Consider the following 25,739-nt stretch of genomic DNA (forward strand, 5'->3'; position numbering starts at 1 on the left):
AGACTCCCTGCTAAGTATAACTTTTGAATAGAGGATTTTTACAGATTTTTATAAGACAAAATCTGAAGACTAGAAAATGTCTTGCTTATCTGGGAAACTCAACAGCCAGAGGATTAACATTTGAACATTATAACAAAACAAATAGTATCTTGTTCTGATAGAAAACAAAATTGTTTCATACGATTTAACAGCCGTGTTTAAATGAACAAATTATTAGAAAGATTTAAGTAAAAGGGAATTATTTTTATGTTCTTGTTTTTTGAGAACCCAGCTTAAAGAAACGCATTCACCCCTTCCTTCAGCAGGTATGGAAAAGCAGCTACGGGCCATTCATGCATACAGCAAATGTGTATGGAGTGCCTATTGTCACTGGGGTTGTTTCAGCCACTGGGGATTCAGGAATATGCAACACAAAGTCCTGTTCTGAAGGACTCACACGTTGGAGAATTTGATGATTCTCGTGGGAGAGGAAGAGACGGAAGGTGTTTGGTTGGGAGAAGATGGAGGGTAGTGGTTGTACCACTGGCCACAGTAGAAACCACAGGGAAGAGAACAGTTTAGGAGGAAGAACCATTTGGGCTGTGACTTTCCAGATCGTATCAGTTGGGTGTAGGTACCTGAAGCTCAGGAGACAGGTTTCAACAGGGCAACAAGAGCTTGGGAGTTGTTTGTATAGATACCGGACTGACTGAAAGCAAAGTGGATGAGCTCATAGAGGGTGAAGGTGAAGTGCAAAGGAGACAAAGAGGAATGAGCTTGAAAGTTCAGGACATGTAAAGGGCAGCTTGCAAAAGCAGTTTTGATATCTGTCCCCCTCTGAGACCCACCGGAGTTGTGGCAAATGGCTCACCGACTCATCTCTTGACTGTATCACAGACTAAGGAATACTAAATCTTCTATTCCGGTATTTCTCCTTCCTCTCTCGTGTGTTTCCCCCAGTTGATTGTGAAACAGGCTGGTGCCCTGCTGGACCCAGGAGGATTGGGATGGAGGCACTGGAACTCGGGAAAATTGGAAAAAGATGTGACTCATTGTATTCTGTGAGAAGATAAAAAATGTATATAAATAAACATTGTTTTGCTTAAAAATGAGTTTTTATTGGTTTTTAGCTCAAGTTAGGCGACAGCTAAAAACAAGGTCCTTAGAGCAATAATAACAATAACAGCAACAACGGTAATGATAAGTTACTTTGATTGCATGCGTGCTGGGTGCCACTTGTGTTAAGTGGTTTTTACATTCTGTTTCATTTAATTTTCTATACAGTGTACTGGGTACATAATATCATCCTTATTTTACAAGTGAGGAAACGGCAGCTTATCATTTTAGGATATTTCCTGACAGAATAACCTTGATACTCAGTGCATTTTTGAATGAGAGAGCGAATGAAGGGGCTTTCAGCAATGAAAAAAAGAATACTCATTTAAGGGGTACTAAATTAATCCAACCGTTTGCATTGCAACTAGAGAATCTCATTGGGGTGAGTATTAGGAGCAACGAAGCAAGCTCGTAGTCATGTTTATTGCAGAAAAGGGAAGAACTTTCAGAAACTAAGGCTAAGGAGATAGTGATTCAGGTCACTAATGTGTGTCCCTGTTGGCATTTGGCCCGATCAGATGCCCAAAGGCAGTTCTGCCTGGCAGGCTGGATTGGGGTCTATTTTCATTCCTACTTGGGATGCTGTGCTCTTCTGCTGCCTAGTTCCCCCTTCAGTATCCTGTCTCTGTCCCTCCTTCTCAGCTTGTCACTTTCATGGTGCGATATGAGGCTATCCATGCCTTTGTTCCTCTCTCAGCTAGTGGCTAACCTTCCCAGTTTCTTCCAGGCCTGGCAGGGTCCCCGAAGCTGTATCAGCTGAAGTTCCTATATCCAGCAGTCATGTAATAGAGTGTCTCTTTTTCCCCTATATTTAAATGTAATGCAGCTGCTTTATTTTTTATTCTGTGTCATGCCTCTAACAGATTGCAGTTGAATAACTAAAACACCAGAAATTTGTTACTGGTGTCCCGGTCCCACTTAAGAATCTCTTGTGTACAGGGCCAATGTCGTTAGATTTTAAAAAGAAAAACAAGCAAACAAAAGCTTAGGTCATTTAACCTATCACGTTTAGGCTTAATCACATTTTGGGGGAGAGGCAGGTTGTTGAAAGTGGTGTGAGTTGAGGGTGCAGAGCGTGGACGTGTGAGAGGACGGGGGAAGGATTGGGGTCAGTGAATGAAAGCGCTGAATGAAGGATTTCTTGGCTGGAAGAATACAGGCTGGTTAGAGAGGAAATGAAGGCTGGGAAAACCGGAGGGGGCCTTTGAAGCTAAGAATGAGGAGTCTGCATTTGATAAGGAGAACAATAGCGAGGCCACTGGCTGGGAGGGGTGACCTGGTCAAAGCCGTGGGTGAGAAAAAACATTTTTTACCAACTGGTAAAATTGAGTATATACTGGTTTTGCATGCCTGAGTCGTCTGTTAGATCCATTGTTGTTGTGAAAAACTCTGAAGGACATTACGATGGAAAATAAATGGGGAGAATCCACAGTTCTGAGATGTCCGAGTTGCTACACAAAACATTACTTTTCCGTTAAGCAAATCAAACGCAACTTTTCTTGTTCCAGGGGGCAGGCATCTTTTTGGTCTTGACAGTTTAATTCTTTTAAAAAAAAATTTTTTTTTTTTTTTAACGTTTATTTATTTTTTTGGGACAGAGAGAGACAGAGCATGAACGGGGGAGGGGCAGAGAGAGAGGGAGACACAGAATCAGAAACAGGCTCCAAGCCATCAGCCCAGAGCCCGACGCGGGGCTCGAACTCACGGACCGCGAGATCGTGACCTGGCTGAAGTCAGACGCTTAACCGACTGCACCACCCAGGCGCCCCTTGACAGTTTAATTCTTAAAAATACCCTTTAGTTCCGATTTTCAGAGTATTATTTCTGTAGGAATTTTGTTTATAATGTCAGCTACAACTAATGAGCATCTCCATACGTTACACCATAATGAATATATTCCTTCTGCATTTTTTCCGACACAGTATTCTTTCAGTTCGCATGTATTTTTTTAACAAGTGTGAAAGGGGCTTAATTTTCATTCGCTTTTTAGTAATATTTGTAAAGCGTCAACATTTGTGTTAGTTGAAGCCGTCTTAATTTTTTTAGTTGATGCACAAAAATAAAATGCCTATCGTCTATATTGAAAAACTGAGGTTTTTGGCTATAAATTATAATTGCATTGCAAGTGAACACATATGAGTAGAGAGTATTTTATGTATTTTATGTATATATATGAAAACTACTATTTGTTCTGTGCGATTTCACATTGTGATGGAGTGTGATCCTTCATCTATTAAGTTAACATTTTTCTTTGCTATCTAAAGAAAAAGGTATAGGAAATGACAGTGAACTACAGTACTCAAGTAACAGCTCTGATCGTGTTTCGGACAGAGAGCAAAGGTGTCTAAATGCTTTTTGGCTATAACATCATCATGTTGACTCATAGCCCTTTGAGTTGCAGAAGTTGTATCCATAAAACTTTCATAGTTATAATCATTTATAACCCGATCTCTCGTTCATTGATAGAGCTTCATTTTGTGCCTTTCTGCTTCCAAAGCCATGCAGTGAAACCAAAGTTGAGGTGTGTGGAAGCCCAAGGGTAAATCAAATATTGGAAGATGATGGTTGTTTGCACTAAGCCCTGAATACGCTGAATGAGTCATTGTATAAACTGAACAGATGTTGGGAGCAAGTTGGCACAAAGTAATGAACCTCATTCTCATCATATATCATTGGGTTACTTTTTAGTGCCTCCAAGGGTAGATGTGCTTTTTAAACAACCAATTTACTACTAGGGAGCAACATAAACATTAGGGAAAATAGAGTACTACATTTAGTTCAATTGAGTATGTCAAATGACAATTTGTATAGTTCTCTTAAAATTCAGATGTTGAAAAGTCTTGTACTTCTTTCCTTTCTCTTCAGGGAGGGTACCTCATGCCAAACAGATGCAAAGTTTCAAATTCTCTCAAAAGCTCCCTAGAGGAAATTTGAAGTGTTCCTTGGCAAACTCATCCCAATCTGTCATATTTGTTAGGAAGAGGAAATTTGTCCCTGCCTCAGATTGCAGGAAAAAGAGGCTTTTTCCTCTTTTCCTCCCCCTTCCCCTCCCCCTTCCCCTCCTTTTCCTCCTCTTCCTCCCCCTCCTCCTCTTCCTCCTCTTCCTCCTTTTTTCTGCATTAATCCTTCATGGAGAACAAAAGGCATTTGGGCACTTTCTTCCATGAAATCTCTCTTTGTGTGTCTGGAGAATATCATGAAGATTATGATCATTGCACCAGTATCATCAAGGGCTCCTGACACAGGCCAAATGCACTTTGGGCATGTTTTTGTTGCGGGGAGATTATTCATGGTTCCGTGATCAGACTCATTGATTCTGATATGAAGGATGCTCCCTTGGTGAGAGGGTGATGTGTTTTCAGTTTGTGGTAACAAGTAGATTTTGATGGCACTCTTTACTTATTTCTTTAGGTTAGAATACTTTGCTTACACAAAACCCCTGATGCCTTGCATTTTAGTTATTTTAATTAAGTTGTATCATTTAATGCATACTAATATTTTAGTTCTCTTCGCCATTCTTATTTAGCCAAGATAATTTAGAATTCCAATTCTCTTAAGAATCCTCTGCTTTCTCAGAGTTGTTTTCTTGCATTTTCTCAATATTACCAAAGAATATAATGGCCTTGAGGCCAGGATTAATCCTTACCCAACATCATTTAAAAATTCACACTGGCAACATTTAAAATATATATAATCACTCTCCTGAGTTCTGTTACTGTTATTCAGTTTTTTACTGTATTGACAATAGGTTTGTTGATTTGAAATTATGCTGATCATTTTCATTTAGCTAGTGTCTGCCATCTTGTTCAAGATCAGGGTCAGCAAACGACAGCCCATGAAGCCAACTAGAGCCTGTAGCTTATTTTGTAAATAAACTTTTACTGAAACACAGCCATGCCCATTCATTTATGCATTCCCTATGACTGCTTTTGCTGCACAATGGCATAGTTGAATATAGTTTACAACAGAGACTATATCACTGCAAAGTGTAAAAAATTTACTATCTGGGGGCGCCTGGGTAGCTTGGTTGGTTAAGCGTCTGACTTCAGCTCAGGTCATGATCTCACAGTCTGTAAGTTCGAGCCCTGCATGGGGCTCTGTGCTGATAGCTCAGAACCTGGATCCTGTTTCAGATTCTGTGTCTCCCTCTCTCTGACCCTCCCCAACTCGCACCTCCCTCCCTCCCTCTGTCTCTCAAAAGTAAATAAACATTAAAAAATTTTTTTTTAAATTTGCTATCTGCCCCTTTGTAGAAAAAGTTTGCCAACCTCTATTCTAGATTAATTCATATGTGCTTAAGAGCGTTGGAAAGGACATGAGAAAACCGGATTCCAGTCCTGTCTCTACATTCTCATTAGTTCACTGATGTTGATTCTCCGGCCTATGTTTCCTCATTCATAGATTGGGCAGGCAGAACTGTATGATCGCCAGAAATTTTCAGAAATCTGATTAACACTATTTTACTTAAAGTAACTTGAAGTTGATTTTTTTCTTACAGATTTTTGGGTTTGTTACAATCCCTCTTGAGCATATTAGACACACATCCAAATTTCCATATGTATTCAATGATTTAAAAATAATAATATAGCTTGCCTATGTGAGCTCCATATGTGCCAAGTATGGAGGTGGGCATTTTACTTTATCTCTTTTAATCTTTAAAACGCCTGTCTAGGGGCGCCTGGGTAGTTGGTTGAGCATCCGACTTCGGCTCAGGTCATGATCTCACGGTTCGTGAGTTCGAGCCCCGCATCGGGCTCTGTGCTGACAGCTCGGAGCCTGGAGCCTGCTTCAGATTCTGTGTGTCTTCCTCCCTCTCTGCACCTCCCCCACTCACACTTTGTCTCTCTCTCTCTCAAAAATAAATAAACATTAAAAAAAATTAAAAAAAAATAAAAAATAAAAATAAAATGCCTGTCTAGAGTGGATGTGAATGTTCCCACAGCTGTAAGAGGCAGAGCCAGGACTTGAACTCAGTTCTCATGGTGAAGCTCCCTGCCCTTTCCACGGTCTCTTTTCATATGCCTCCTCTATTGTTATTGTCTTTTGCATAAATGGTAGTATCTCATTTATCCAGGGGTTGCCACTTAAATTATTCAGAACACAATCATTAAAAAGTAAAAAAACAAAAAGATTAGATTAACCGAAAAGATGGTCTCTTTTAACCACTAAAAGTATTTCCCAAGGTCCTCTTTTATAGCCTGTTCACTTTTACTTAAAAAAAAAAAATAATGTTTATTTTGAGGGAGAGAGAGAGAGAGAGAGAGACACAGCGTGAGTGGGGGAGGGGCAAGAGTGAGAGGGAGACAGAGAATCCAAAGCAGACTTCAGGCTCTGAGCTGTCAGCAAAGAGCCCAGTGTAGGGCTTGAAGTCATGAACCATGGGATCATGACCTGAGCCGAAGTCAGACGCTTACCTGAGCCACCCAGGCGCCCTTATTCACTTTTACTTTTGAACAAATATAAAAACTTGCTTTTTGTTTGTTTGTTTCCCAAACCTCTATAATTAATGGCAAACCAATTGGAATCAGAGATGGGTAAAACCACAGGTGCGGGTTATCTTTAGTAGAGATGGTGATGGTGGAGACTATGGATAATGTAAGAAGGATTAATCCTAAATGGCAAGAGCCTAAAGCAGGTGGCTATCCTTGGCAGCTTAGTCTAGGGACAAATTTACCACAGGAAACTCCCAGGGGCACTGAAAAATTTTTGCTTCTCATCGCAAAGACCCTGGAGCAGCAGGGAAATGTTTAAAATTAGCACACTCGATTTAAGAAGGTGGAGAAAGAGTGCTCTATTTCATGAAACTTTAATACAATTTTGAAGGATATTAGGAATCTCAAATAGATAACGCTTCAGTTATTTGAATTTCTCACTATGTGGAATATTTCCTTCCTTCAAAGTGCTCAGCAAACAAAATACTGCCGAGTCCCGAGTATTTGAGAAATCTTTCTCCAGATTTTCACCGATTTCATCTCACTTTTCTGCTCTTTGTTATTGCCTTAGTCAGTGTTCACACTCTGAAAACAGGGCTCTAGAGAGAAGTAATTAAAAGTCTGACTTTTCAGTTTCGTGTATTACCAGATTTTCTCCACACGTCATTCAGTCTTACATGTTCCCACTACCTCTTTTTATTCCCTATGGCTCTAAAGGTCTTATTGTTTTCCTTTTATTGTTTTCATTTTTTCCAAAGTAGAGACTTTGGTTTCTAAAAACCATCTTGCTTTGATCCATTGAGTATTATTGATTGTAAAGTGAATTTGCAGAAGATAAACATTTCTTCTACTGGCAGACTCTTGCAGAGGTGGGGGAGTGGATGGTGGCCCTTCCTTTTATGTTTCTCTCTTGTATTCAGTTCTTGGTTTCTTCTTCCTGACGTGTAGGCATTTCCGGCCATGTTGATTTTCTAACCCATCATTTCTAATTGTCTACTTTGGGAAATGTTTTAAAACCTCAAACATTTTTTGAGGTAATATTTTATGCTATTTAGTTTGGGGAAAATGCGCTAGAATTGTGGAAGAGATCTGGAAATATTTAAATCATTCATCCCTCATACCTCTGACTGTGAGGGTCATACCAAAAGCCTGAGGCACTATACTTCCTTAGAGTAAATTCCTCCTTTCCTTGCTACCTATATTATGATATTGATTTAATAATGTCAGTAATAGTCCACTAAATATGTTAAAAGCTCATTTGAAGGCAGATACTATGCATAATGGTTTGCATGTAATATGTCCATTAATCTTCACTATAAGGCAGATACAGAATTACTGGCAGTCTTCAGCCAATAAATGGGCTATATTTCAAAGATATACTTACAGATTAGTTGTTTCAAACATGAAAGATATTTTCTCATAGAAGCTCTGTTGTGGGTACATCTCTAGCTTGAACTGGATTACGAAGTCTATTGGACTCATAGCCAACATGTGTAAATGAATGTCTGTGTGGGAAGGTACGCCCTGAGTCCTCATTGGGATGCAGTGGGCCCACCTTCTTCCTTGGGTCCTATATTTATTACAAGTGACTTGGCTTTATTCTCAGATCTTCCTTATGGACAGTGGGAATGAAACCCCCCAGATTCAAACCGTTCATATCAGTTATCGAAAAACTAACCCGCTGTAACAAAAGAGATCTTGAAATACAGTGGCTTAAAGGAAACAACACTTTGTTTCTCTGTTAAGCAGTAGAACCAAGATGAATTTTCCAGTTTGTAAGCTCAAACTTCCTCTATGAACTCATCCAAAGACTTGAGTTCCATCCAATTTTTTTTCTTTTTTTTTTTCCTTTTTTCTTTTTTTTTGCTTCTCCAGTTCCTAGATTATGGTCCTTATCTGAGTGATTGAAGCTGGCTGAGCCATGTAGCTGTGCTCCATCTTATGGGAAGGCAAAGAGAGGAAGCACATGGCAGCCAGTCACGTTTAAGCCTGCAAAAAAAGAAGAATCATCTGCTTATAACATATTGCTGAGAACTTAGTAACATGACCACCCTGAGCCACAAATGAGCTAAGGTATGTAGTCTTTAGCTGGTCAGCCATAGGGGCACCTCAAACTCCATTACTACAACAAAGGTGGGGGTGTTTTAGGATGAACAACCAGCAGTCTTTGCCATATCCCGGTGGTGGTACCCACGTCTAGACAGGAACTCTGGTGGGATTGAATTTGGTGCCTGTGGCAGAAGAGATGTGGGTAGAGGTTGGATACAGCAAGTAATGCAGGGTAGGTTTTGGGGTGAGTGGGACGCTGGGTCCCTTGCCATTGTAACTTCTTGGAAGAACTCGTTGCAGATTTTCATTCCCATTTCACCTCCTGCCTTTCTTTTTCCTTTGGAAGGCTGAAGGCAGGGGTGGTTTCATGGCTGGTGATGTGTGCAGTGAGTGGCACAGGACCCTAAGGTCAGAAGGGCTCCAGGCTTGGTTTTAGGCTATGCTGTCACCGTCTTGAAATTGCTAATAACTTTATATTTATACTTGTGCTTTGTGATGAGGTTGGATGGGACAATGGAGCAGGTGTGTGAGTGGCAGAGATATGCTAGGTAGTAGTGTGTGCACATGTGGGCATATGCCAACAGGCATGGCGAGTGAACGGTGTGGGTGCTGAGCAATTGGCCTGGTGCCTCAAAGCACATGCATATGCCTGAGGATCATCTGGAGGTGGCTGGGTCAGGACCCGGGTCCCCCACTGGTGGCCATGATGCGGCCACAACAGAAACACAACAAAGCAGGTTTTGAGGGTGTAGTGGTAGCCTTGGCCCTGGGCTAGAAGAGGGGCTCCCCCCAAGAACCTGTGGGAGGTCAGCCTGGCTGACTGTCCCTGGAGCCTGTCCCTGGGGCATCTGCACAAGTATTAACTCTACAGCCTGAACCTTGAGACGGAAACTTCTGGTGCTTGGGCAGCCGGCTTTGTAAGTAAATTATCACACAGTAAAAGCGTACACATGAACATTGCAATAAAGCATTAATCAGAGTTATTAGAATTCTTCAAGGATTTAAAAATCCTTGGTTTTGAATGCAGAAACATTGCAAAATGCATATCCACAGGCTTAGAAATAGAAATCACATTTAACTATTGTCATTGGAAAAGAACACTATTTTCATATGAACTTTGGATGAACCATTTGTTAACAAGGAAGATAACTGAAAATGAGAATTTTACATAAAATTGGCAATTCGGCTATAGAATGTATAAACAGGCATTTTGAATTGTATATACATTTTAAAGCCCTTTTTGATTTCTTTTATGATCTCCACAATTTACAGGGAATATCAGAAGAATCATCAAAATATCATTGTATAAATTTACATTTAAAATAAAATTCAGACTTCCATGAAACTGATTCATATGAAGAGTTAAATCTTTTTATTAAAATTGCTCCTAGAGAATCATCAGCTCTAGATATGCTAAAATTTGTATTTCCGAACGGTTTATCAGACATCTATCCTAATGTCGTCACAGCCTATAAATACTGCAAACAGAAAGAGTAAAATTTGCACCAAAGATTCTTGTCAAAATTAAGAACGAACAAAAATCATTTGCAATCTTGCTTTTTTGTTGAGCTACTTACTGAATCTATTTTCATTTATGTAGACTAAAAATAATGTTGCTGGGGCGCCTGGGTGGCGCAGTAGGTTGAGCGTCCGACTTCAGCCAGGTCACGATCTCGCGGTCCGTGAGTTCGAGCCCCGCGTCAGGCTCTGGGCTGATGGCTCAGAGCCTGGAGGCTGTTTCCGATTCTGTGTCTCCCTCTCTCTCTGGCCCTCCCCCGTTCATGCTCTGTCTCTCTCTGTCCCAAAAATAAATAAACGTTGAAAAAAAAAATTAAAAAAAAATAAATAAAAAATAAAAATAAAAATAATGTTGCTAAACATTAAATTAATACATGAATTTGCAGAAAAGTGAGCCAGAAAAATCACATTAATAGGGTATTGCTATTTAAAAAAAATTTTTTTTTAATGTTTGTTTATTTTTTTTGAGAGAGAGAGATAGAGTGCGAGGGGGGGAGGGGCAGAGAGCAAGGGAGACCCAGAATCCAAAGCAGGCTCCAGGCTCTGAGCTGTCAGTACAGAGTCCGATGCAGGACTCGAACCCACAAACCATGAGATCATGACCTGAGCTGAAGTCGGATGCTTAACCGACTGAGCCACCCAGGCACCCCAATAGTGTTTTGTCATTTATTGTGTCACATTAAATTATGACACAAAAATATGTTTTGTGCTATTTGTAAGTTTATGTTGTTCCTCATATATCACTATTATTGATATTATGTTTTATGAGTAATAAAGTATTTTTAAAGGAAAATATGTGTTTTAGTGTCCTTGAAGCACTTTTTTTTTTCCCTGCAAGGGCCTCTGTGTCTTCAGTTTCCATTGGGCCCTGCACATTATGTAGTTTGTACAGGTTGGGGGACTAGTTTATCTGCTCAGCTTTCTTTTCTGCCTTTTCTATGCCTGCTACGTATAGTTCTTTTGCAGGTTTTAAAGGATTTTGGTTACTAATGATGAATGAGACAGTGAGTCAAGGCCAAGCTCCTCCTCAGGCCTTTTCTGTCTCTTTGCTTGGCGCTTGGCTACTCAGAAAGTAAGAAACACATGTAACTGATGGCTACAAAAGCACAGATAAAGCTCTTAGTTGCACCAAAGCCCGATAGAAGATTCATTTACATTTTAGAGTATCATCCCTGAGTCTTTTGAACATTCTTATTACAGGGATAGAATCAAACAGCAGTTATCCACCTAGTGATTTTGTGCAGCCAAGATGCCTGCTACCCTGGGCTCCTCTTACACTAGAATTGACTGAATCAGGCTGGAGTCAAGAAGTGAGACTAGAGATTCCAGACCATGGCATCTCTGACACAGGGAATGGGAAGGAGGAAGAGGAGGGCAGTCAGCAGGTGGGACAGAAGGCACATCTGTTTGAGCCAGTCATTTGCAGGTGGCTGTTCATACGTACGGGGCACACAAATAGAGTAAGATGTTAAGGCATCTGTGGTAGGCCGAATAATGGCTCTCCAAAGAGGCCCATATCCTAATCCCTGGAACCTGTGAAGGTGTTAGGTTACGTGGCGACGGGGAATTAAAGTTGAAGAATGGAAGTAAGGGTTCTACCCATCTGACCTTAAAACAGGGAGATTCTTCTGGATTATGTGGGCGGCCCCATTGTAATCACAGGAGTCCTTAACAGTTGAAGAGAGAGGCAGAAGAGAAGAGTCAGACCAAGAGATGTGAAGCACACACAAGAGCAAAGAGATGCTATGTGGCCGGCTTTCCTTATGGAAGAAGGGGCCACAAGCCAAGGAATGGGGGCAGCCACCAGAAGATGGAAAAGGCAGGCATCATTCTCCCCTAAGAACCTCCCAAAAGAAAGACAGCCTGCTGGCACTTTGATCCTAGCCCAATGAGACCTATGTCCGACTTCGACCTGCAGACCAGTGAGAGAATACATTTCCATTGTTTTAAGCCACCCAGTTTGTGATCATTGTTGATGACTGTAATAGGAAACTAACACAGCACCCTTGAGTGTTTATATTAAGGGTACAGGCTCCTGAGTCGGACTACATGGGTTTTGGTGAGGAGCTGTGCTACTTATTAGCTGTGTTATGGGGGAAATTTCCTAACTTTTCCAAGCCTTGGTTTCATCCTCTGATAAATGAGGTTATCACCATCGTGGCTGTGTTCTAAGGAAAAATGAAGGTAAATCCTTTAAGACCTTGCCTGGTAAATAGAAAGTTCTTGGTAAGTGTTAGTTTAAACAAAGTCATGGGGGTCTGATCCTGGACGGAGTTTTCAGTAAGGCAAAAGACTTTCTTCCTCATCTATTCCGTGTCATTCACTGCTACTCCCCTTTGGCTCCTGAAGATCCCATTTGACTCTTGGTCCTCTAGGGCTCTTACCCAGGTATGTTCTTGATGGAGTCACAATCTTTAGATTCCACCGTTTCCTATATTTCATGCTAAGTTTCCAATATCTCTTAAAGAAAAATAAATACACAAGATAAATATATAAAGTACTATCTCCAGAGGTACTAGTCGCTGATATTGCCTTCATCTTTTATGGTCTCTGCAAGGCCTTATGATTTCTGCCATGTCCTGCACTATGCCTTCTGCCGACAGCCTCGTGGAATTCTTGGTGGTTGAATAAATGAGGAGTCCCAAGGAACTGCCTTTTAATTGAGGACTTTTGGCTTACGTTAAATGAGTGAAATCCAAACTGAAGAATTTCAGTTGGGAAATATTTTAGGGAGAGAGACCTCCCAGGAGCCCTTCGAATCAAGCCAACTTTCATAAACATTTGGCCTCGTTTTCTGTCTACTTGTAAACAGCTCTGGAATGGCTGTCACAAAAGTTTCTTAGGAGGGTATTTGCTGAGTAAAATTGGCAGTTTTTCTTCAGAGTTCTTAGAGCAGAGGGGTTGGAGCTGACGATGCTAACATTTCAGAAGGACTTTGCTACAGCTGCGAAGTTTCATTTCGATCTGGATGCCGCGGTGAGACGTTCTAACAGGCATTTGTAATGAGATTGATTATCTTGTAATGAGATCGCCTGCTAAAAAATCCGTTTCAGTTCCATAAAAATCGTATTATGGATAGATTACAATCCTAAAAATGTATACAAAGCCATTTGAAAGAAAACCGTCGGAGTCAAAACTGGATCTCTAAAGTTCTTGGTTGTTATGAGAATGGAAAATGTCAATTCCAAAACAAATGCACAAAGTACGTGTTAGTGTTCCATATGCACAGGTCTACGAGGCTTCCGTATTTTTGGCATCTGTAGTTAAAATGCAAAATTACACTGTGATTTGATGTTTAATAGAAATGCTGAGAACCCATAAAAGACTGTTGTTTTGAAATACTTTCACACACCTGGCCACTTCCCGCAAGTATAGGGCAGGCTCTGTAGTTTGCTTGGTGGTGGGGTCTCCCTCTGGTGGTTGGTGTTAAGGAAGGTACCGGCTTGAAAGCAGTGACAGCATTTATTCCCCTTGGCGTTTGGCTGACACTTAAATCTGGAAAGCGACTCAAGAGTTCCTTTCTCCTATTCTGTTAAATACAGACCAGGCTACATATTTTGTATTTTGACCATTTCAACAATATGGGAAGCTTTCTTATTTGAACAGAAGTTAGTCAGTCAGCCTGTAGCCTACCCCCTATGACCGTGTCAAAATCAGTTTTGACTAGTAGGAAAGCTAACCTGGATTTTCTATCTCTATGGCCTATTTTTGGCATATTTTGACCCCAGAACGTCTCTTGATTTGGCCGGGATGTTTTCCATTTGCTTTAGAAAAGGCTCTGAGTTGAATACCACATTTATTCAGCCCACCTGTGTGTCCATCACTTTTCCATGACCCATGGCATAGCAGGAATCAGACAGAAATTACTGCCCTCCTAGAGTTTCCGTTCTGTGATGCATATAGATATGGTTTACAAATACATACATTTCATAAAGATTTTTGGCTTCACCTGTGAAACTTTTGTACAGCTCAAGGGACTATGAATTTAAAAGGCAAATAGGGGCTCCTGGGTGGTTGAGTCAGTTAAGTGTCCACTTCTTGATTTCGGCTCAGGTCATGATCTTACAGTTGGGAGTTCGAGCCCCACGTCAGGCTCTGGAGCCTACTTAGGATTCTTTTTCTCTCCCTCTCTTTTTCTGCCCCTCCCCTGCTCACACACTCTCTCTCAAAATAAATGAACATTTAAAAGCTTTTTAACAACAAAGAAAAAATGGAACAAAAAGGGCTCCAATAAATCAACAAGGAAGAAAACCAACAGAAAAATAATTGGCAGAAGTGGGATTTCATGATATCACATTTACCTGGTTAAAGACACAAGCAAGGGTGCCCATTGGAAAAGAGCCATCTCCCAGCTAGAATTCCCTGTGCATCTTTACAACCTCTCGCATAGTGGGGGTCTCGGGCAGACTTCCCTGTAGCACTGCCCAGAGCCTGTGTGCTGAGTATGCCTGCTTGGAAACCGCACGTTCCCTACCCTTTTGGCAAGTGGCAGCAGATGGACCTTTTCCCAACGGTATTCACCCCCTTGCTCAGCTCCGTCCCCCAACCCATCTACCGTTGGCTGATCCCTGTGGCATAAAGTTTCCCAGGATTAATTTAAGCACATTAGATTGATCAGTTGAATATTTCCAGATGAGACTACATTACTGCTCAGACTGTGGTGTCGAGAGTCTATAGTGATAGACACGTAGTTTTTGACTTTCCACTATCTGCTCCAAGGTCTTTCCTCCTCTCAGGGATAACATAGAGCTTTTCCTATTTGACTCAGGGCCGATCTTAATGACAAATTATTTGCCATCCATTTCTAGTCCCTGTATGGCTTTCCTGAAACTGCGGCCTCATTCCAACCTCTCACCTCTTCCTTTCCTTGGCTCATTCCGATTGGATCACTATATCTTGTTCACAGAGACATTCTTCCTGTTTACCTGTACAAAGAAACATGTGAATCCTATGAAAATGTTGAAAAAAAAAAGTTAGCAGGTTTTATTTTTCCCCCATCCCTCTGAGCCCTTGGGTGCTGTGTACCCAATCTTCTAGTCTCAGCGCACTAGCAGCTACGACTCTGGAATGCAAGTTAATTAAATGGTGCTTATATTTAGTTTTAGGCAAGGTTGTTTTTTTTTTTTTTTTCTGTGTTAGGTTTAGTCTGTGTGGCTTTGCGATATACAATCCTGGTAACTAGGGATACTAGGAGAAATTTTATGTGGCTGTGCTGTGAAAGGCATGCAGTGGGAGAGAGAACTCAGGGACCTCTGTGTTCCACCAGTATGTAAATCATCTAGCAGAACACAAATGCTTTAACAGTCAAAGTCAACTTTCCTGGAGCAATTGACTTCCTTTTCTGTCTCTGAGCCAAAGAAAAGTTAGGAATTCTATCCCTAGATGCTGTTATATTGGTTCCTGTGTGTGTCGATCTCTTCAGAAGCAGGCTCTTTTCCAGTTATCTTGGTTGTTACAAAGAATCCAGTGCCCCCACCTCCCAGCTCCAAGGAGGCAGTGCTATATCCCTTTAAAGTTGGGAAAGGAGACCCTCTAGTTACTCACAGGTTAACCCTTGAAGCGCAAGGCATTTTTCGACACTCGGTGATGACCATCTTTCGGAAGTGAGTTACGCATTTCACAACCTTAGTAAACAGAGCATGCTGGTCATTCCAGGTGCTTTCTATCCATTACTGATCTATATTCTTAAAGGCCATACCAAAGCAGGTAGGATTCAGATAAGGAAACTGAAGCTCAGAAAGGTTACATAAGTCACCCAAACTAGCATGAATCGCTTAATTTAAATCCAAGTTCATACTTTTTCTCCACGATTACTTTTGTTTTCATATCAGGTTCATTATCGTGAATAGTTACTTTTCTGGCCTCTAGATCCAGTCACTATCAGTATGGTTATTAGAGTGAGTGTTTTAAACTAACCATTAATTTATTTTCTTCTAATCACGATACCATTTAGGATTGAAGTTTCCTGATCATTGTGGGGTGGTTTAAGCTTGAAGGGTCGGGTAACTGGAAGTGTCTAGGCTTTCCCACCCCTGCCCTGACCCAAGCAATGGAATGTGTGCCGTCTCCACGGGCTACTGTGCGAGGGCAAGTGAGTGGGGTTTGTTGCCATCTGTTAAGAGGAAGGAGATTGGAGAAGGTCTGGGGCAGAGCTCTAATTGAGGGCTTGAGTATCTCAGCACCCAGTACTGGCTATCTGATGTGGAAGATAAGTGAGATCCTACAGTATCCTGAAGATTAGGGACTTTTTAAAGATGAGAGTACTTTGGGGTACTGTAAATTATAATAATTAACAATAGGGAGTAGGTGGGAAAATGATACAAAGCCATCTTCATTTCAGGTGAATTTTTAGACAATAAGACAGAACTGTTATCTCTTCTTGAAAGACGTTTCCTCTAAGTTCTTAGAGTAAATTCTAAATATATATGTCTATTCTATGTCTGGGTCCCAGGCCACAATAGTATTGCATCATAAGCAATTTATTCCAGCTTTTAGATTGTCATTATATAAAACACATAAAATGAGCTGAAGTAAAAGAAACCAGTATTAAAAATAAGTCTGGGTGAGTTGAAAATTAAACCCATGAACTATTAACTTATAAAATGAAACCAGTCCAATTTGTATAGCTTAACAAGTAAGAAAAATAACATGGAATAGCTCTTCAAGCTTATTATTATTTTTTGCCTGTTTATCTTTCTCTTAAGTCTTTCCATAGGTGTTGTGACCGACTTTCACATGTAATAAAGGTCAGGAAAAATGCTAGTATGTATAATTTTTCAGATACTACCCTGTGAATGCAAGAGACTGTTACTTTCTTTCCAAATAATATGTATCTCTTTTACTTCTCCTAGATTTATATGCAGACATCTAATTCTTTTCTAAAAAACACCCTACATTTGTTTGAAATTTGTCAATGTAATGTATATATTGTTCCATCATTTTCATTTCATGATTCATAATCAATAATTGCAAAATGTCCTATGAGACAGACTTACGTTTGGAGAAAATCTCAAAAATGTTCTAAAGCACCATGAAATGATCATTCTTGTTTGGAAAATAAACTGTTTATTTCTTAAAGCAAACTCAGAAAGTAGCACCCCTCCCCCCTCCGTAAAACCTAAATGTTTGAGTAGGAATCTCTACCTGCCTTGTCAAGAGGGTAGACTGGTTTAGGCATATAGTTTCTAAATTGTCCGCGTTCTCTAGAAAGCTGACGTTACGTTACTGCACTTACATGCAGGGAATGATAAATAACACAATCATTGTAGGCATCTTATTTTCCAGTGGTTTTTGATAACATTGTTTTAGGGTTCTATTTGGGACTTTTAGACACTAAAGCTTGGGGTAGTAGATCAGTACATCCTTTTAAAAATTTTTTTTTTCAACGTTTATTTATTTTTGGGACAGAGAGAGACAGAGCATGAATGGGGGAGGGGCAGAGAGAGAGGGAGACACAGAATCGGAAACAGGCTCCAGGCTCTGAGCCATCAGCCCAGAGCCTGACGCGGGGCTCGAACTCACGGAGTGCGAGATCGTGACCTGGCTGAAGTCGGAGGCTTAACCGACTGCGCCACCCAGGCACCCCTGATCAGTACATCCTTTTAACTGGACAATTCCTGTTTGGAAGTTTTCCCTTCTTTCCTCCCGCCCTTCCTTCCTTCTGCAATGTTGAATGAATACATTTTTTTTTTTAAGTTTTGTTTAGACTTCTGCTTGGCAGTCTATTTCTGTCAGTCTCTGATCGTAAAGCTGACATCCTCCGTTTTCTCCTGCTCTGTCTCTACTTTCTCCTCTGTCTAATTAGATTTAAAATCTGAGCAGGATTTTGTCTAGCTCTATTTTATACTGCGATTTTACTTGAGACATTGAATGCTGACATGGAACTGCTCTCCAAACTCTATATTCTCTCTTCTATCAGAGTGCCACCAGTCACAGAACTATTTTTGTTTCCTGCTTATGATTTTTAGATAATTTCACAATGACTGATTTTTCTATAGAATGATAGATCCTCCCTCCATCATGCTGTCAGGCGATACATATACTTAGTTCTTATTTTCAGGATTTTAAGCTGAAGGCCAGATGGCAAAGTTTCCATCAAATCAAAGCATAGCTTTATTTCAGAGAGAGAGAGAGAGAGAAAAAAATGAGTCAAGAAGTAACTTAATCTTGAGGACATTTAATTGGGAGTTGTTTTGGATTTTCTTTGGCCATGTATTTGACAATGATAGTTTCTCACTAATTGAAACATGTTATATACCAGTCACTGAGGGACTTGCAACTAACGAGTTGCACTGTGTAAGGGAACTCGTTGGACCTGGTCTCGGCAGCAGGTGTAGGAGCACCACAGAAAATAAGAGAAAGTCACCAGGGTACTTCTGCTGTTAGACTATCTAAGTTAAGAAGTCCCCAAGTGCATTTATTCAATGGCATTTACTGACCACTTACCATATTCTGCTTTGGAACAAAGATCTGTATGTTAAAAGGTGGTAACAGAGTCCTTTGCTCCCTTGGTCATGAACAAAATATCTGTGTAATAGAGCAATCTACTAAGAAAACAAACAGGGGGCGCCTGGGTGGCTCAGTCAGTTGAGCGTCTGGCTCTGGCTCAGGTCATGATCCCATGGTCCATGGGTTCGAGCCCCGCGTCGGGCTCTGTGCTCAAGAGCCTGGAGCCTGTTTCAGATTCTGTGTCCTCCTCTCTCTCTGCCCCTCCCCAACTCATGCTCTGTCTCTCTCTCTCTCAAAAATAAACATTAAAAAAATTAAAAAAAAAAAAAAAAGAAAACAAACAGGATCCGTGTTACCATCTCTGCATTTTCAGAAGAGAGAGACCAGCTCTGGGGAGGGAAGGACTGAGCAGAGATCGTGTGGCATCACCCAGAGTGGGGTGGCACAGGGCGGGGGGAATGTTTGGAGGTGTAAAAGTGGAGCAGGGGATGTAGGAGACATTACCCAAGGCTCAGAAGGGGGCTGAGTTTTGCCATGTCCCTCACGTAGCAGGGAAAGAGGCAGGATCTCAGACATCCTCAGGATCCCACAGAGTGGCTGTGTGGGGCAGCCTAGAAAGCTTGACTCTGGGGACCATGACACTGCACCTTGGGATGGGTCAGACATAGTGGAGTGGTCTATTCAGTACAAACCCTAAGGGCGTAGAACCACAAGTCCCTCAGCAATTCTCTGAGGAACTGAAAACCAGAGTCCCTTCCTCGGTTCTTCCAGGTACCATGTAAGCCCCTTGGATCCTCACAGAGCCCTAGGAAGGCTGAAATCCCTGAAACACATGTCCGAATAAGATTTCTTATCACCGTTTTGAGTGGGGAAGAATGTGTTCATTTCATTTAGAAAAATAAAGCGATGTGGCATTTCTCATACTGTAGTGTGTTGGAGTTAGGTCCACACCCACTTCTGAGCTCATTGCGCTTCCTTCCGTGTCTACTTCTCATCGTCACTTCTCAAGTCATGAAACTTCCCTGAACTCTCCTACTCCCACCTCGAAAGCTACTCGTCCAATAGCTCATTCTTCCAAGTCTAGATATAAGGAGAAGCACAACAGCTTGTAATTAAATTCAGAACTAAGTATTCATAGCCCCCCAAAAAAGTGTAATTAAAGTGTAATCTCTCTGAGACTTTAAGTAAACACTTAAAATCTTCAGGGTGAAGGGTCATCAAACTTGTTTGGGCAGCAAAACCCCATCTTCAAAGGAAATTTTCCATGGCCCGAAATTTGTAAAGCGGACAAGTTGTAAAGCGAAATTTGTGACACTCCCTGGCTAAAGTGGAGAGGGGACTGGAGACACCCCTCCAACCCACGATGTGGCCCCAGAGCCCCTTCCCTTGGTCTCCTAGAGTTCATCGGAAAACCACCATTCATTTTAACCTAAGGAATGAGTAGTGTGGGTGTAGGTTTGGGGGGAGTGGTAGACACGTCTCCACAGGCCAGTGGGGAAGATTATTTTAGGTAGAAGTGTCCTTTATACCCATTGTCCTACCACACAAGCAAATGCTCCTCAGAAGGCCGGCTTGCCAGCAGGTTTGAGTGAGTATCCCACACTAACACAGAGGGATTTTTAACATTTCATCAGCACCTTATTTCCCTGCCAATTAAAAGAAGAAAGTTGTAACATATGTATTGCCTTTGAACATCTCCCCCCAAAGGAATGATCATTTAGTTCTGCTAGGCACCTTACGCTCTGTCTTTACTTAATTATTTAACAACTATTTAATTCCATCCTAGACTCAGGAGTGAGAGAAACTGATACAGTGCTTTCTCTCACGGAGCTTACATTCTAGAAGGGAGAGAGAGGGAGACAATAAACAAACAAATACCTTCTGCTAATATAAATTATGGGAATCATAAAGCAGTCTTTTTTAAAGCAGGCTGTAGTTCTGATCGTTTTGAGCATCAGTACTGCTAGAAATGATTAGCATGGTGCACCATGTTTAATAGAGGCCTAGTAGATGTGCCAGGAGGTAAAGAAGAGGATGAGACCATTCCTCACCTTGGAAGACAGATACTTTTCCTGAGGAAGCTGCATTTTAGTGATAGGATTAGAGAGAGAGACAGAGTAAGACTGGCTTCATGTTTGGATGGTAAATATACCCCTGATGTTGGTGACTCTTCATCCCCAGCCCCCTCTATCTTCAAGAGTGATCATTGTTTATTTGATTCATGCCAACCGGTGGGCAAAACTGAGTACCACTCTGCTCCCCACAAAGAACATACTCATACAAAATCACTTAAAAATGCCTTAAAAACACACCCCACTTCCTTTGATATCTACCACCCATTTATCCGCTTCTGCAGCAGCAAAGTTGTCCTGCCTTTCTGAGCTACTTCCTCTCCTTTTATTCTCTCTTAAACATAGACTTTTGTCCTTCGAACTCCATTGAAACTGCTCTTATTAGAGTCCCCACTGACCTCACATTGCCAAAATCTCATCTGGGCACATTGTGTCAAATCGGTATGCTGACAACTCACACATTAATATTAATATTGTTTCTATTTGGATTTTACTCCTATCCTCTTTCCCAGAGGTTGAACTTACATATCCAGTTGTCTACTTAATGTCTCTACTTGGGTGCCCACTGTATATGTCAGATGCAACAAGTCCAAAATGCAACTCTTGATCTTTTTTCCCACAGTCTTGCTCCTCCAGTAGGCTTCTCCACCTCAGGAGATGGCAATTCCAGTCTTCTGGCTGGCGGGAAACTTGAAGTCCTCATTGGCTCTTGTCTTTCCCTCACAATTCTCATTGTGTGGGCCAGAAAACTCTCCTGGCTCTACTTTGAAAACACACCCAGCATCCAGTCAGGTCTCGGCACCCTCACTGCTGCCCCCACGAGGCCGCCATCACTCTTTCTGGACAGCTCTGATAGGGTCCTAACACTAGTTCCCACTGGTTTCTTTGCCCCTCTAGAGTATTTCCAACACCACAGGCAGAGATCCTTGTAAACATAGGTCAGATCATACCACATTTTACTGAAACCTTGTAATGACTTTACTTTTAAGTCTTTGCAAAGCCCTAGGTGGTTGACCCCTCCCCTCTACTCTCCTTCCTGTCTTGCTACATTCTCCACCACTTGCTCTACTGTGGCCACACGGGTTTCTTTGCTTTCCCCATACCCCACACCCCCGCCAGACATGCTCCTGCCTGAGAGTCTTTGCACTGAGACCTCCTTCTGCTGAAATCTGCCCTTGAAAGTTGGTTAATTCCTTCACCTCTTTGAAATTGTTACTTAAATGTCAACTTTTAGTGAGGCATAGCACTTGCTCCTCTCTTTCCCCATGGGGATGCTTTACTCGTTCATACACAGAGCTCTCTGATACCCATGCATACCTACCCATGTTAATGTTCAACAAAAAGAAGGGTGTGCTAGTGAGTATGGCGTGGAAAGCTGGGTAAGAACGAGTTGACTCACTTGAGCATATCGTTAGATTTTCTTTCTCCTTTCTCATCTTTTATCTTTCACCTCAGTCCTTTTATCTACCCAAAGATACAGTGCTCTCCACAAGAGGAATTCTTGTATCAGCTGCTAAAAGATTAGACATGTTCTTTTTCGTCTAGTCAAATACTCTCGTAAAAGGTAAGAGCGATAGAGGTTGACAGTAACTTAAATTTCAAGAAGCATGTAGTATGAAGGGCTAACAGGCTCTCAGTACAGGCTCAGGTGATAAGAGTCTCTGCCAGGTCAGCTTTCTTTTCAGACCTTGAGTTGAACCTGAGCTTCAGACTTTATACAAAGGCTCAAAGACTGAGTGAATGAGGACATTATACAGTCAGTGATTGGTAGGTAGTTTCCGAAAAGGACTCCAAAAATTAACAATCAAAGTATTGAGAGCATTTGCCAATATAAATGCCTCCCATAATACACTAGCAGAGCAAACTGAGAGACCTGGAAGCGGCTCTAGAAAATCTAAAGGTCATTTCAGGATATGGATGTTATTTCAGCAGGCTGTTATCAGAGACCAAAATACTGAAGAGCTGATCATCTTCATGGGTATATACTCTTCAGAATCCAGAGAATACTGAAATCAGGTGGTTCATAATTATCCCCATCATCTGGGCATGTAAACAAGTGTCTTAGGCAATATTCCTTTGTATGCTGCTACTGTTGCATTAATATTAATCAGTTGCCACGTGTCTAAATGGAAATCAACTTTGGTGGTGAAGTACCTTCACTTGGTAAAATTATCTTTATCGGGTGACCATCAGTAGAATATATGCTACCAAAGGTAGGGGATTATTTTTGTTTTCTTCACTGCTGTGTCCCTAGATGCTAGAATAATGCCTAGCACATAGTAAATATCCAGTAACTGATTAACAAACGAATCTTCTGTTGATCAATTTGCCATTGATTTAAAGTCCAACATGCACCTCTTAGAATCACAGATGATTGTATAGCATGTCAAGATTGTATAGCATGACTTCTCCTCATGGGATCTTTCTTTTTCACCTTAAGGGCTAAGTCAAAAGGTTATTTGAATGAAGATAATTGGTATAAGAAAGTGAAATTTATGGTTGAAAAATTTCGACACAGATTTGTTACGAGCTCTCTCAGGGTGTTCTCTAAAAAACCCAGAGCTGAGATGGAATGTCATCTCACCTGGTCCCAATCACCTGAAGGGCAGACATTTATCTTTTGTTTAGATAGAAAAATAAAGACAAACTTGAACTTTTACTTGGAACTGATGTCTTTGAACTGACCACAAATAAGGTGACCACACAACTGCTCTGGACAAGAAACCAGGCGCGTGTGTGGTATGGAGGACTGAGCCTGAAGCTCAGACCTCATGCTTCTGTGTCTACCTGGCTATATGACTTTGGGCAATTGTTGTCTTAACCACATGACACTCCAATTTCTGTATTTGTAAATCACCGTTTCCCCTAAGGAAGGTGAATAGAATGCCTGCCTGTCTACTTTATGCGGCTGCTTGGAAATTCCAAAGAAGATGTGTTTGAAGTACTTTGCTAGTTGAAGAGTTTTACACACCAGAAGTGGAAGTGCTGAATACAAGTTAAGGAGAAATCAAACAGAAAATAAACAAAAGTTATTCTGAGTTTACAAAAATAGTATTGATTAATGAAACTATGAACTTCTAAAGAAAGAATAAGAATAAACAAACAACTTACAATGTAAAACCAAGGGCAATCACACCTCCCACTGTGGAACCACACAAAAGAAGTCAGTGTCTGCTGAATCAGTCAAGACAGGGGGATATCAATAATCAAAACAATGCAAGCAATGCTATGTTTTAAATTTGATCCAGATTTGATATAACCATACACAAGAGATGGCTTTACTGGAGTAAAATATTTAGGGTCTTAACGATGAAATCTAGATGTTAGGAGCTATTTAAGGGTGAACTTTCAGCTACATTTCTGGAGGAATCATCGGAGCCCTAAGGTGGGGAATGCAATAATTCTTCTGAAACATTGCAGCTGCTGAAATGCAGACAGATGGAATTTCTGCAGTCTCTAATATAACACAGAAACAATCCCAACAATAGGATAAACACTTATGCCTTGAAAATGTTCTCTTAACCCTAGAGAGAGGATAATTGTATAGACCGGCCAGTAAAATCTTAGTGTTTTGGGTTCTCCTTTTATATCTGGTTTCCTGTGTACCTTTTAGAAGTCTGTGTTTGTAGGTATAGGAACGCAGTCCCGTGCTGAGTCCTCTAAGACTATTCAAAATATAAACATGTTTCATATTTTAGTAGTTGAGGTCCATAGATGTAATTTGTATTGATACTGAAATGGTAGCATGTAAAGGAAAACCAGACATTTGTTGCTGATCTTTTGACGATTACACGTGAAGTAACATCATAAGAAACTTAAATCAATCAACTGGTAATTAATGTTCAGCAAATCAAAATTCTGATTTCCTTGATACCATTGGAAAATAATTAAGTAATTGCATTTTTTTCTTTGCTTTTTTTGGTAATATACTGTGCTTCATTGAGATTGAAGTGACTTTTTCTCATCATATATTAACTAAGAACCTTCTGAGTGCCAGCCACTCTCTTAAGAGATACTCTTCTGTATTTCTAATTCTGAGTTAAAATATTCTGTTATTTCCTAGTTCTCTTTAGTTAGTCAACAAAGCTCATCTCATCAAGGAATATACCGTTCTGGGAGCAGTGACAGCAAGCAGGCAACTGACCACACGAATGATCACACTATCTTTTGTGGAGGGACAGAGACAAAGAGAGACAGAAGTTTTCAAGGGTTGCGTTTATTTACTGTTACTCTGAATTGAAAACTTGTGAAAAACTTAGCTTTTTTTTTTTCTGATTAAAAAAGTCAGACATCATGAAAGCCAGTGGTATGCCCCAGCCCAAAGCTCTTAGTCCCGTGAAAGGAAGTGGGCACGATCCCGTCCTGCACTTTCCCACTGCGTTGCTAAAGCCAGCACATAGTCTGCATAGGGGATGTTCCTTAATCACCTGGCTCTGGTGGCGGGGGGGGGGGGGGGGGAGTATTTCTGGGCACCACAGGATTGTAACTATTGGAGAGACAGTTCTTGGCAGGCTAGATATATGCACCCTTATGTTTACTGCAGCATTAGTTGTAAAAACCAAGATATGGAAGCAACCGAAGTGTCCATCAGCAGATGAATGGATACAAAAGATGAAGTATATACATACACAATTGAATATTACTCAGCCATAATAAAGAATGAAATCTTGCCGTTTGCAACAACATGGATGGATCTACAGAGTATAATGCTAAGTGAAATAAGTCAGACAAAGACAGATACCATATGCGTTCATTTATATGTGGAAATTAAGAAACAAAACAAATGAACAAAGAAAAGAAGAAACAAAAAACCAGACTCTGAAATATGGGGACTAAGTTGGTGGTTGCCAGAGAGGAGGCCGGTGGGAGGATGGGTGAAATAGGCAATGGGGATTAAGAGTACACTTATCATGATGAGCACTGAGTAATGTACAGAATTGTTGAATCATTATATTATAACTGAAAGTAATATAATTAATTAATATAAATAATTAATACACATAAAATAATTAACCGCATGTAAACTACACTGGAATTAAAATAATAATTAAATAATTAATTAAAATGGATAGGAGATCTGAATAGACATTTTTCCAAAGACATGCAGATGGCCAAAAGGTAACTG

General features: G+C 40.8%; 1 protein-coding gene across 1 annotated transcript in view; it reads left to right on the top strand.

Moving 5' to 3' along the window:
* Window positions 1–25,739, top strand: part of CORIN (corin, serine peptidase) — a 262,182-nt gene that overhangs the window by 126,336 nt on the left and 110,107 nt on the right.

The sequence above is a fragment of the Herpailurus yagouaroundi genome, unplaced genomic scaffold, assembly GCF_014898765.1.
Source record: "Herpailurus yagouaroundi ecotype Mexico unplaced genomic scaffold, PumYag 28, whole genome shotgun sequence".
NCBI lineage: Eukaryota > Metazoa > Chordata > Mammalia > Carnivora > Felidae > Herpailurus > Herpailurus yagouaroundi.